The sequence below is a fragment of the Ptychodera flava genome, chromosome 22 (genome assembly GCF_041260155.1).
Source record: "Ptychodera flava strain L36383 chromosome 22, AS_Pfla_20210202, whole genome shotgun sequence".
Taxonomy (NCBI): domain Eukaryota; kingdom Metazoa; phylum Hemichordata; class Enteropneusta; family Ptychoderidae; genus Ptychodera; species Ptychodera flava.
Window position 1 is genome coordinate 20,075,706 of NC_091949.1, and position 14,039 is coordinate 20,089,744.

Here is a 14,039-nt window from a genome sequence, read left to right on the forward strand (position 1 = left end):
ATAAATACTGGAATGATGCGATACCATGGTATCTGATGAACCTTGAGATAATATGCATCAGAGATATAGAACTATACAGGAAAATCCTGTCGTTGTGAAAAGCTGATCGGAAACGGCTGATAAAAAGATAATTTCACTGTTCAGTGATAAAATAAGGTCTCATTCGGCCCATCGAATGTTTGAACACAGCCTGAGTTATTTCTTCAATCGATCGATATTTTGTAGACTTTGTTTAGCTACAACACATGAAAACACGAGGTAATAACCGCCTATAAATCTCTGCAGTGCCATGGTCGGCCAGCACTCGGGTCTTCCGCCTTCGGCAGATTGCGTCAGCGACTTTGTTCAAGTCTGTGATTTAATTTGTGAACTTGTGCGTGTAGTGAAACGCGATGATTTGTGTCCTGTTTTCATATGAACGTGTAAGTGGGGTGAACGCGATACAAAGGAGTTGCACCCAACCTTGTAGAAACTATTAAACTCACTACTGCGCAGACTCAACGGTAACGCGTCGATACAAGAGAAACTGTTGCAAATTATTATATTTTTTAAAAATTCATCGACTTGAACCAAGCCTAATGGCGTAATGCAATGTGAGGAAATTTGTGAATGGATTTAAGGTAGTGTGCGCCTCGAAACTGAAAGAATTAAACTTTTGCTTTCACTGAAGGGGGGGGGGGCGTAGAGAGCGCCCTCGAGCGACGGATCTTTCAGTTTAACTTGTGCTTGACTTTCCTCAAATTCAAGAAACTTTCAACCACTCTCGTTCGAAATCAAGAGCTCAAATCAGGGTTCGCCATTAAAGTTTTGCTACCGGCAAAACAAATTACCTAAGATTTACCGATATATGAAATTCAAAATGACTGCCATCCCTGTGTTAACTTGCGTTATTTTGATTTTCACAAAAATAAGATGCTGAAACTTTATTTAATCTTCGATCTTCGAAATGAACCTGGTAGACCAGAAAAGCATTTAAAAAACCAAGAGTCAGAAGATCTGCCCCGTAGGTTGCTTATATCTGTGTAGCTAAGGGGTTACTTTTGATACTCTGATCGTTGTTGGCTTATTCCTTGTATACAAGGAAAATGTCACTTCGGTCCCAGCCAAATTTGGAGGTCCTGAATTCCGGCTTCCTCTCATCATGTTCCTCAAAAATATCTCGAATGGCACGTTCTCGTTAACACTCATCGATGTTGAGTACCGCCATGGTAACCAGTCATTATGCCAGTAACTGTTTTTGAGTTCGACAAACTCGCAGCACACCCGGCTACATCTTCTTCACGCTAGCAGTGCCTGTCTGAAGATACCTTCGTTTATGATAAATACAAACATACCCCTAAGTGAATGTTGAATCGTACTACAGCTTAGCTTGGGCGCAGTACTCCTCAGCTCTTTGCCTAGTTTTCAAGAGATCCTGGCCTGGTTGATCTACAGTTACATAGTGGGATGTCACATGTGAGAAAGTAATTTTCCATTGATCAAAGAGACGAAAAGTCAAATACACATTTTCACAGAAGTTGATATAATTCACTTGTTCTTCATCAGCTAAAGAGAGTTCGACTCTCTCTTCATTCAATGGCATAACAGGTATCTCACAGGACGCCCCCTCCCCCGCCGCAAGGTCGCGACCTCGATTTGGCTGACCCCCAGTGACATTATTCTTTCAACAAGTTCATATCTCTTCTGATAATTTCACATTCTGATACTGAAGAAACATCACATTTTTGCTTCACAAACCTTCTGTAGCCAGGAATCAAACTTGGGAGTTTAACTTCAAGGCCATCTTCTTGATCAGGGGAAAAGTGAGTATAATGCCTCATTAATAGAAAACATGGAAAGTTAAGATAACTTCAGTTTCAGTAAAATCATGCATGGGCTTACAGTAATAAACAGAGAGACCGTACCGTATTCTGAAAGTCCACATCGTGAGTTGAGCGTCGTTCCGCAGCGCACAGCAATATTTGATGGCACTGAATTGTCTTCTATTCCCGTAGAAATGCGAAAGAAATGCCCTACTGACAGCGACAGTAAACATCTGGTTACCATAAATTTACATAGTTATTTGCATATTAGAAAGTTATGAAACTCATTTTTGTAGTATATGGATTATAGTGGAAATCTTGACACCGTAAGATCGAGAGCGTAAGCCAATTACAGATAGTAAGCTAATCATATCATATCAAGGTGATTTGTTTGAGGCTAGTATCAATCGGCAGCACGCGCTTTCGCAGTATTTTCTAGCTAGTCTTATAATTCGGTCAACCAGCAGAGCGAACGGACACAATCTGTTTACCGCAAGACAGCACACAATGATCTGACTTGTGCCAAGTGACCTTGCGAAATGTCACGGCCTTATCTGTGTTCCGACCATTCTATGCAAAACAGACGCTCTGCATATAACATTGTTCGCCGCTCAATATATACGGTCGACTTATAGGTGACGAGCTGCAGGTTTTGATTAATTGATTTGATATCATAAACAACCATATTAATTATTATGCACCGTTTATCGAATGTTACAAGTCGCTGTGCAGGTCATACGCATATTGAACATAATATGACAGAGCATATCGCTGGGGGCCTTTGGCCGATTGTTGCCAGCAATGAGTCCACATATATAGTTGATCATTAGATGATTATTGACTATGCTAGTGCCTGCGGTATCTATAAAAACAAAAGTACAGCTTCAAACGTAAACATGTTTGCGGGCATTGTATATTTTATCTGCACGAGAAGTACATAAACATCTTAAGATTAAAAAAAAAACAAACAAAAACATGGTGTCTCTCAGCTGAAACGTACGGCATATCAAGCAGACCAGTCGTCCGGGTATTATTGAAGAAAACAAACTCAAGTTGTTAATTGAAACATCGGCTTCAGTTTTTGTGAATAACATGTTTTCCCATTCTTTGCCAAAGTGTTTGTGACGTGTTAAACTGGTTAAGTTCGTCAAACAATGCAGCTCTTTCAATGTCTTTGAACTTCCTGACAAGTGATGCCCGCCCGCTATGAAATGATGACGGTCGCATTCCAAATCGTGACAATCTTGATATTTTTTCGGCAGATCATGATGTCTTTTTCGTATGCTTATCGTAATTGATCCGAATCACCATGCCAAATGACATTAATTCAGATTTGACATCCGACCAGGCGCTATAAGCACGAATTTGCCAAGTTGCTGCCCAAATTGTCGCCCCCACCAAATGCTTCATTTCGCCGAAAGCTATACACACTGTGCACTTTATGCTTGTAAGTCACTGTCCTCATGGGGTCATCGGGACAAGTAAACTTACGCAAAATACTTCTCTGAAGTGACACATTGCCCGTAATCATCAACTGATAAAATTACCTCATGTAATGATCGTAGTAGGCCCAAAAAGTAATTCCATTTTGCACAAATTCTGAAATTCACCATTTTTGCCAAAAAACCATGTCGACGACAACAACTGATCCTTCGATGTGTCTTCAATCAATGCACGCATGCGTGAGTTGAACAATAGTTACCAAGGACGCGTGTCCCGAAGATGCTCAGGACATGCACTGCCGATGTTCAGTTCGTGCTTCAGCCGACTATATACTTCCCCGCGTGTCATCTGATGATAGACCTGTGCTTTACATATACAGGGGCAGCCAAAAGCTCGTCGTGAAAAAAAAGGTATCCTTGAGTGGTTTCATAGCGGACCTATGTTTTCGTTCGCTTCATTTGAGATCGATTCATTCGAGATAGATTTCGATTCATTCTCTTGCTCAGCAAGCAACTCGACAAAATTCAAATGGACCCTTCAAGGAGTGTGATAAGGTTGATTTCGGAGTGTTGCCGGGGAGGGCAAAATAGTTTCGCGAAGAAAGAGAAGTGGGTAGTTAACATCAGCAGACTTTTCTCGTTGGGAGAGAGGACGTTTTCCAAATGGGAAGTGAGATAAGGAGAAAACTAGAGGTCGGGCAGGGGAAATTTTTTCTAATCCCAGCCTCACAGGTTAGTTTCGAACAATATTTAATCCATCCTCTAAATTTCAATGTCGTTCAAAATACGTAAGAAAATCACATTCACATGGCAAACACATCTGTTTTATCACGGTCCCGCAGCCTGTTTGGCTACCCATAATGACAGAAATTGCTCGTGCAGATCGTAACGGGAGTCACAGCCCAAAGCGCCGCTAACTCATAGTATCCAAATAGCCCGGCAACTATTAAAGGTCGCTAAAAATGTGTATTACATTGATCGTCGCTGTACCCTTTAAAGATTAGAGCACATGTCCAACAGATAAGAGACTGAGCGCGTGCACTCAAATCATGTTACTCACTATCCCCAAATTGGCACACGTACGCGCGACAAAGCCAGAGACGAGCAATTTTGTTCGAAAAACCATGATATGATATCATATTAAATATAGCCTGCACAAAGTCTTTGACAGAATCACTGCATTGTAACATGTTCAACAGTATTGGCATGTAGGACACCGTGTAAATCAGTGCGTCCATGTCACTAGGACACTGTTTTACGACGCTGGTTGGAACATATATGAATAAAATTCTCACCCAATTGTTCATGATGAGCCGGGCTCTGAAGTAGGATTTATCCCTTCCGAACGCGTGGTGGTCGAAAAACATAGGCCTTCCGGACTCTGGTTTCGTCGCCCCATCTAATTCTAATTCATGGCAATTAGCGTCTCTCTGTGATCATATATTTGTCGTATGAGGTATCCCCCAACCTGCCTGACCTTATTTTGAACTGGTTAAGGTAATTTTTTTCATTCTAGGTTGTAGGGGTGAGTGGTGGTTGGAGGTGATGGGACACTTCACTCGTTTGTTGACTCGACTGCATTTAGGAAGTTTAAGTCTGTTTTTGCGGTATTGAAATTTGCGTTATAGCAACTGCTGTAGAAGTACGAGAATTAAAAATTTGAAATTTACTATACTGGCGAATGTTTCTACAACTCGTAACACACCCACGATAAAATGGTCTCAACCTCAACGGTTCAGCCAGGTAATGTGTTAACTTCCTATGGTCCGATTTTGATCTTCAGCAGGTTTAGGGTCATGATTTATGGCCTATTGTCCGGGCGTACTACATCACGTGATATTTGCGTGATTTAATATATAAACATGTTTACCGCGGGCAAAATTCAGAGTACTCGAGATTGTTTTGCATGGCTACATCAAGTTAGCAAAATAAAAAAAGGTATGGTTTTCTTTTTGATTTATATGATTCGACGGTTTTTACAATATCGAACTTTGATCGACTTCACGTTAACTGCTGCTGGCGTGCTTCATTTGCCGTCATCATCATCATAATAATAATATCATCATCATCACCATCATCACCACCACCATTAAATATGGCTCTGTAAAACGGTTATCGCATTATGAGAAACATGCTATCATTTCAAGACACGATACTTGAGTGCATTGTATCTGATAGATTCTCTCCCTCAGCTGACAAATACACCGCCGATAATAGCCAAGCCCAGCTACGTTCACACTACACCAACAAGCGAAGGGTTTGCTGCCCGTAACTGAGGAAAAGCCAATGTTGTACAGAATCACAACATTTCAACAATTTCCATGTTTCGGTTTCGGTAGTCGATTATATTTTGAATACTCTGAATCATGCTGAACTGATCCATAAAATGTGCTTTCGATATCCGCTTTCTTACAGAGCATGAAAGGCAACGATGACATGGTTTCCTGTATCTATATAAATAATCAAACCGCTATAGTTGCACAGTCGCTTGTTATTAGGTATACGGTCCTAAATAAACATAGTGGTTGTTTTTAGCTACCTTAGACCAGTCATATTTACTGCAGTAATCATTTGCTCATGACCAGTGCTTGCTAGTACTTGACTATATAGTCAACATGTCCAACAAACATTATCATATTTGCTACGTGCCATTGTCAAAATGTCTCCCTGTTGACAATGATATGATAATCAAGGAAAGAAATTATTTTAAATATACGAAGATAGTCTCCCAGTGTCCTTCCGTCGCGAATGAGAAATCGCTGCAATCTCAGGCAAAGCTTCGTTTTGCTTTCATTATTTCTTGGTCAAATGCATCATTCTTGAGGAATCTTAAGTTGTATATCATTATGTTTCGTGTACACAAGTCGCAATTCAACAGGCTGATGGGCACTTTATTTTCACACTCTAGTGCTGCGTGCACGATCATGGAACGATTGACCTCGTGACCTTCCGCTTAGACCTACGGTGACACGATGATCCTACAGCACTGTAAATGGCGGGAAAAGTATGAAACTAAGTAATAACTACTAAAATACAAATAAGATGGAACACTGTCTGACAAATTTTGGTACTATAAGTAACACACGAGCTCTTATAGTGAGATACGTGAGTGTAATGGGAAAAGTGTCATTTTCCGAGAACAAAAGCAGCTTTATATATTTTTACTAATATTAAAGTGTCTTCTTGTAATATAAAATGAAGTTTTCCAAAAGTGCGTTTTTCCTACAAATTATATCATCATCTTCATGTCGACGTCGTACGTAACGCCAAGTTTTTACCAAACACATGTCGAACATGAACCTAATAAATGAATTGTCCATTGCCATACGTCAGCTTCTTGATGTATATACAGTACGTTTGTCACAGAGGGCGGGCTTCGCTAATGAGACTATGTTGAAATGCTGTTCAAATTTACCTTCCTGAAGAATCCGGGCCAGTTTTCTATTTATGTCAAGCTCTGTAACCTCCACAAATGGTAATAATCTCCACAAATGTAATATCAACCACAATTGTAATAAAATGCACCCATAAATGTAATATCGCCCATAAATGTAACAAAAATCAACCATAATGATAAAAAACACCAACCACAAATGTAATAAATGGTAACCATAAATGTAATAAAAAAATCACCCATAAATGTAATACTTGTCAACCATAAATGTAATAAATCTATTTTGTCGTTGCAATTGAGGAATTAGCCCTTAAATATTGATCTATGTAATAAGGAAAGCAACTCCACACATTATTCATTTCTTAATTGTTTGCGTTTAGTGTGTTTTGCATATTTGAAAGTGTATTTTACATTTCCCTGTTTTGTGTACAGAACTGATTGGCCATGGCTAGACACAGCTGTAATCTGAACGTCAGTGCAGTCTCTACTCCAGAGTGGGGAAGACTGTATAACGCTACGATCCTTTAACGCCGTTTTTTTTCGAAAATTGCCGTACTTTCTTAATCAATCGCCTCAAATTCGTCTTCAGTGGATAAATTGTGTGGAATAATCGATAGATTGTCTGTATTCCTATGTTGTCCCACTTGAAGTTTGTTCCTTCACTAGGGATGCCAGGATGTCTAATTTTGTTCTACTGTGTTCAAGGTAGTGTTCGTATTGTTTTTTACTAGATTGAAATATATGTTCTCGTCAACATGTTTTGTGTCGTAAGTTTCTGTTATAAGGTTTTATATTTCTCTGTTATTTGTTCTGAGTCATCTGTCATAAACTTTGTGTGGTATCACTGGTTGACGAGTTATTTTGACGCTCCTTATTATGTAATTATCAGTGTCTAGAACTGCTGTTCCACTTCCATTATCTAACGGTTTGATCAGTACCTCGACATTTTCTGATAGCGTTCTCAAAATATTCTATTCTGTGCTTCGGAAAGGAAACCCAGTTTCAGGAAAGTATGCAATAACATTACACTAGTCTTATTAAAGTTATTATTTACTCAGGGCATTGATAAACAAATGATCACATATGCAAATTCAAGTTTATTACATTTATGGTTGTGTTTTATTACATTTATGGTTAATTTGTTTATTACATTTGTGGTTGCGGGTTGTTACATTAATGGTTGACTATTTTATTACATTTGTGGTTGATTTTATTACAATTGTGGTTGATATTACATTTATGGAGATTATTACATTTGTGGAGGTTACAAAGCATGTGATGTAATACATTATGTGAATAATACCTATCGGATTTAACCACAGTCGTGACCATATAGAAAAAAACGACTGAAACAAAATGCAGCTCAGCCAAAATTCGCTACGAACAAGCCTGGGGTCGCTTCTTTTCTACATTCGATATATAAGGACTGAAATAAGAAGCAGATCAGTTGCTCACTGTTCGACATTACTATGATGAGGAGAAAAGTCCCCTCTTCGGCCAACTTTTAACCTACCTGCCTCCCCTGACGATGACGGATTAAAATGTTTAGTTCATCTCTGTGTGATCTCATTCTGTTCAGCAGATTGTTGAAAATCACTCAATCATTGAATCAATCATCATTGATCAAAGCCTGATTAGTGAAAACAACAATATATTTTGTATCTATACAATATGGCCATTGTTTGACATTTACTTACTATAAATATGCGCCAGAATAATAATGATAATAATAAATAAAATTATTATTATTATTAATATGCGCCAGAGAGGATTCGGATACAGGCTGATACTCCACTTGATTTACAAAGAGAAAGTAATGGCTTTAGCGCCACAATTTGCCGTCCATCAAACTAATGGAGCAGTGCAACAGCTGTATGGAGTAACTCCATTTGGTCATACCGCGCCGTGTCCTTGTACAGTTTCCAGCCCATGAAACCATGCTGCAAAGGCTGATTACCCATTTACGGGAAGGTTTTACAATGAAAGTATACATTATTTCAACCATTGCCGTTCCCCAGCGATGAAGACCCTTTTGGGAAGACTGCAAGCATAGGAAAGGTGATAATAATTGCCCGGTATTTCAGAAACTGTGGCAAATCGTTGATCTTGCCAAGTAGAAGATATTTTCCCTGGAGAAATACCCTGGACATGCTTTGTCTCGAAATAATTTGTTTCAGGAAACCAATTTCGATCTTACCTAAATTTGGTAACGGGAATGACACAAAAGTAAGTCATACAGGTGCATTGAAATCTGGACTGGTGTGAATTCAAATTTAGAATTAAAATAAAGGAGGCCGTAGAATATAATTATCCCAAACGTACCGGCCAGATCACATCACATACCCGTAGCTGAGAAATCAATGTAGATGATTTGTCGTGCACTTACAGATATTTCTCTGTCAAGCCTAGGCGTATCAAGTCTGGATGCTGACACTCAGATGACAGTCCGCCACGTCCACAGTGACAACACCTCGGTTCAACTGTGCGCAAACAAGAACAACTGTCACCAGCCAACGAAACAAGACAACGGCTCAGATTAGTGTATGGCGATATTTTTATAGTGGCACTGATTATTTCAAATGAATGACGGGACATTAATCCCAGCCAAGCTGTCGCAAGTTTGAGTAGTGTGAGTTCACAGAGGTCTCGCGAGAACATCAGTCCCGGGGCAAAGGCCGTCATATTTCTCCGACAGGTGATGCGCGATAGAAGACACATTCTTTTTGCTATTCAAATGAGAGTTGCCCAATATGTATGCATGATCGTTTATCAAAAAGTTTGATCCATCCTTGAAATTTCCGATTAAATTCAAACATTCAGGTACACTTGTACTTTACTGTAATACTTAGAAAGCAAAAACAGGCGGCAAATTATATAGATATCAGCGCATGTCGTGTTACAGGAACGATTTTCAGACTATAAGCTTAGATACTACGCTTTCTCGAAATTGAGTTTGGGAGTACGGTTTACCAAAATAGACTGCCAGCTTTGGATGGATGGATGGATGGATGGATGGATGGATGGATGCATGCATGCATGCATGCATGCATGCATGCATGCATGTATGTATGCATGTATGTATGTATGTATGTATGTGTATGTATGTATGTATGTATGTATGTATGTATGTATGTATGTATGTATGTATGTATGTATGTATGTATGTATGTATGTATGTATGTATGTATATATGTATGTGTGAACATGTAAGTTTGTAATATGACTCTGTTTTATATAATACGTATTTATCCTGCCTGGATATGATATAGACCTACAGTGAATGTAAGTGTCTTTTTCGTTCTATTTTTATGGACTTTACACATCACATGACACATACCCTTAAATACACGGTAGAAAGAACGACGTAAATGTGTTTATTGGAGTCGTTTGCGATGTTGGACCGTGCGCTCTATCCTGGTTTTATCCTTTGAAAGTTTTCAATACGTAGATATGTTATCACAATAGCATTCAAATCTAGGAAATGGACAAGAGATTGCAGTCTAAAATAAACGGTAGGTCAGGAGAACGAACATTGCAGACAATTTAAAGTGAAATAATGTCAATTACTGGTTGAATAAAAGTTGCCAATCATCACTCAGGTATAGCCGCTACTCGATTTTTAGGAACTGATGTTGCTAGCACCTTGACTCTCGATAACATGTTTGATGAAACGGACAAACTACGAAGATCGATGTAGCGGAACTTTACCTTGTCTGGTTATCCATTACCAGAACACACTGCAATAAAAAGTCCCTTTCGTCACCTCACGCGCCAATGCAAATGAACAAACATATTTACATTTTTACAAACCAGTGAATTTATCTCAGAACTTCACGATGTTTTCTTGCTCCCCATGTACATCGTGACAGACAGTGAAACTGGACCAGCAATCGAATTGTTCCTACATATCTGTTCTGTACGGAACAATGGTACGTGGTAACTGGTGTAGCCCAAGAGAAACTATGTTGTTTTAGCATAGTCATCTGTGGTCTATTCCGCTCTGCGTCTATATATATATGCGCCCCATAGCCATGTGTACATATGTACATACGTCTATGGGGCGCATATATATATATATATATATATATATATATATATATATATATATATATATATATATATATATATACACACATACGAGCAGGACGTAGATTGATGTCTTCATCGGACTGGCAGAGTGCTCAATAGTTGAACTAGAGCTATAGGTAGATGAAAGTCCGGAGCTGGATTATTAGATTAAGGATAACTGTATTTGGCAGTTGCCTGATGACTGCATCGCAAGATGCACGAAACTCTGAGTAGCGAATAAATGTTTTAAGCTAATAATCCAGCTCCGGACTTTCATATATATATATATATATATATATATATATATATATAATATATATATATATATATATATATATATATATATATATATATATATATATATATATATATAGACGCAGAGCGGAATAGACAACAGGTGACTGTGAGTTTTAGGCATTCGCGGCCGTCCGTAGGCTTTGTAATGGACCCATTTTCCATTGAGACAATGGTCTGTGTTCATGACCGTGGTCATGATCATGCCTAACGTTGCTTTCAGGCCGCTTCAGCGCTGATCGTTTAATAAGCTACGCGAGACTGGGCGAAAGTCTTACGGGACTTTCGCGTGATTTTGGCGAAACATGCGACTCTGTAAACACGGTCTTCAGTTTTCCGAATTGTGGACACCAAAACAGTCAACAATTTTGTTAAAAGTAAACAGGAAAGAAGCATCACACAATTCATTCAAAGCTTTGTACTCGAATTTTTATATGCCCCGCCCGGACAGTCAACCATTGTATCGAAATACTTGCTATATGCAGTAAATAATCTGTCTCTCGGTCGACACAGTTGAGAGAAATATAATGAGCGAAATAATTCTGCATATAAAAATACATCAACAGAGATCAATATCACATTTTTCCTTGATTACTGTTTTGATGAATGTGTCATATATATGACGCTTGTCCACATAACAGAGGTTAGAGCAGTGTGGATACTGACAACATATATTCAACTTGAAGATTGGCGGTGCGAATACGGAACAAGGGCAAACAGTGGCCTATCCCGTACTGATATGAAAAATAGCGCCCTCATTGAAGGACATTGGTAAATCTCTCTCTCTCTCTCTCTCTCTCTCTCTCTCTCTCTCTCTCTCTCTCTCTCTCTCTCTCTCTCTCTCACACAATTCTCTCATTTTTGAATATTCTAATATACAGAATTCAAAAATCACTGTTCAGACTCTGAGATTCTATTATACACGATATTAATGCACTTGGTGTGCATAACTGCAGTGTTCACAAACCGAATACTGGGCATTTCAATGAACTCTGAGGAGTAGAACAAGAAATAGTAGTTGATACACTGACATTTAAATGCTAAAAAAATCAACAATAGTTTACACCCACTGTAAATACTGTATTTTTCAAAGATGCGTTTTAATGACTTTGTTTTTTTGTTTTGCTTTGATTCTGCTAGAGAAAAAATTGTTTCAAGGTAACCTTAGGAAAAGAAAACAATTGTCGCCAGGATGGAGAAAAATTATCGCCATACCCATGTCCTCCAGCTTCCCCGTCAAATGGTATAATTGTCGAATGACATAAAATGTTATTCATTTTTCAATGAATTACCTACCAAACTAAGGAATCTTAAAATCCAAAATAAATAGGGAATCAAAATATTTTAGAACTTCCCCCTTATACCCAGAGCAAAACCTTCAGCCCTCCCCCTCTACTGTCCCCAGGATACTCAACATCCCCCACCCGCTCGAATTCCAGTCCCTCAAGGACCGTGGAAATACGAAGCGCACTACAACAGAGTAACATCAACAGTTCCAAAATCAGCAGCCGTTTCTAATTTTGTAGCGTGCAAGAACTGATCAACACTATACGTGAATTACCAAAATTCATATACACGTTTTGATTTAAGACAAGAAAGAATGAAAAAACAAAACACTTACGTGGCCACCCACTTGGTGCAGTCAGAAATTCTGTTTGTACAAAGACAAAACCAGCTTTACTGAGGGTTGTACCTGAGAGTGTCCATTGACACCCGATGTTCAAGACAGAGATTAACATTACCATGCATGCACTGGTCCATGTACAAGCCTTGTTCAGACAACTTATTTGTCCTATCTACACCATAACCAAAGGACAAAAATGGTGTTAATGTAACTAACATACTATTCTCTCTGTGACTGTAGATCAAATATGAATTTTAAGGTGTGTATTTTTCTCCTTAGGGACCAAGCACTATTAACGGCGGGGGGGGGGGGGGCGGAAGAGAAATTGGGGGCCACGAAAAAATGAGTGTTCTTGGGATGGGCCATGAAAATTCCAGGAAGGGTAAGGGGTGGGCCACCAAAATTTTTTACACCATGACAGACAGAGAATAATTTTCAGCATTTTTGTTCCTTGTTGAAGCTTGAGTTCCTTGTTAAACTTCTTGTAGCATGATGAAATACCAAGTCTTAAACCTCACAATGCAGTTGTTATGTGTAAAATGAGCAATATTATTATTGAAAATTGACTTCATTTGTCAACAATAATAATGGTTGGTAATATTACAGAGGCTAGGTTGAAAGTGGTTATTTCATCATGCTATAGATAGGAAGAACTAGAATACGTAGTGGACACACAGGAAAAAAATACTGAAAAAAGGAGAAAAATGGCATTAATGGGTCTTTTATAGTTAGCCCATGAAGGACTATTCCAATGGCAGACTGTCATTACAGTGGAGGAACATTGAATATCTTGGGTAGTCATAGAAAGGCAGACACTGGGTTGTGCAAAGTGCATTTAAATCACAATGGTCATGTTATACATTTTCCCCAACATCTGAAAACATCATACAGATACTCAGTTGAAGTAAAGCATAGGCATACCGGTATATGAAATGCTAAACATGCATACCAGCAAACAGACTAAAAAATAATTTATGCAGTTCAGTTCAGTCTTCTCAGTGACAAATTGTCCAAAAATTCTTACTCTTTGCTGTATCATACTTTGGAAATTAAAAAGACAATGCATTTATTCTATATACCATGGGTGTTTCACTTGAAGTTCTTATTTTACTCAGAGTATGATGAAATGCACAATATTGAGCTTGTTAGACTAACTTGGAGATGTGCAGTGAACACTGTCATCATTAAAATAATTCATGTCTAAATCAATGCTTCAACTATAACAACTATAACAGCACTGAATGAACTTGTAGATTGTTTATAAGGTATTTGGTAATTTATTTTTGCGATTAAAATAGCACAGCACAATACTGAAAAGTAGCTGTAGGTGTTACAAGTAGTAAAGCTTGAACATATGTTCTTGTGTTGTTTATTATTTATATATTTATTTGTTTATTATTTATTTCAAGAATGCA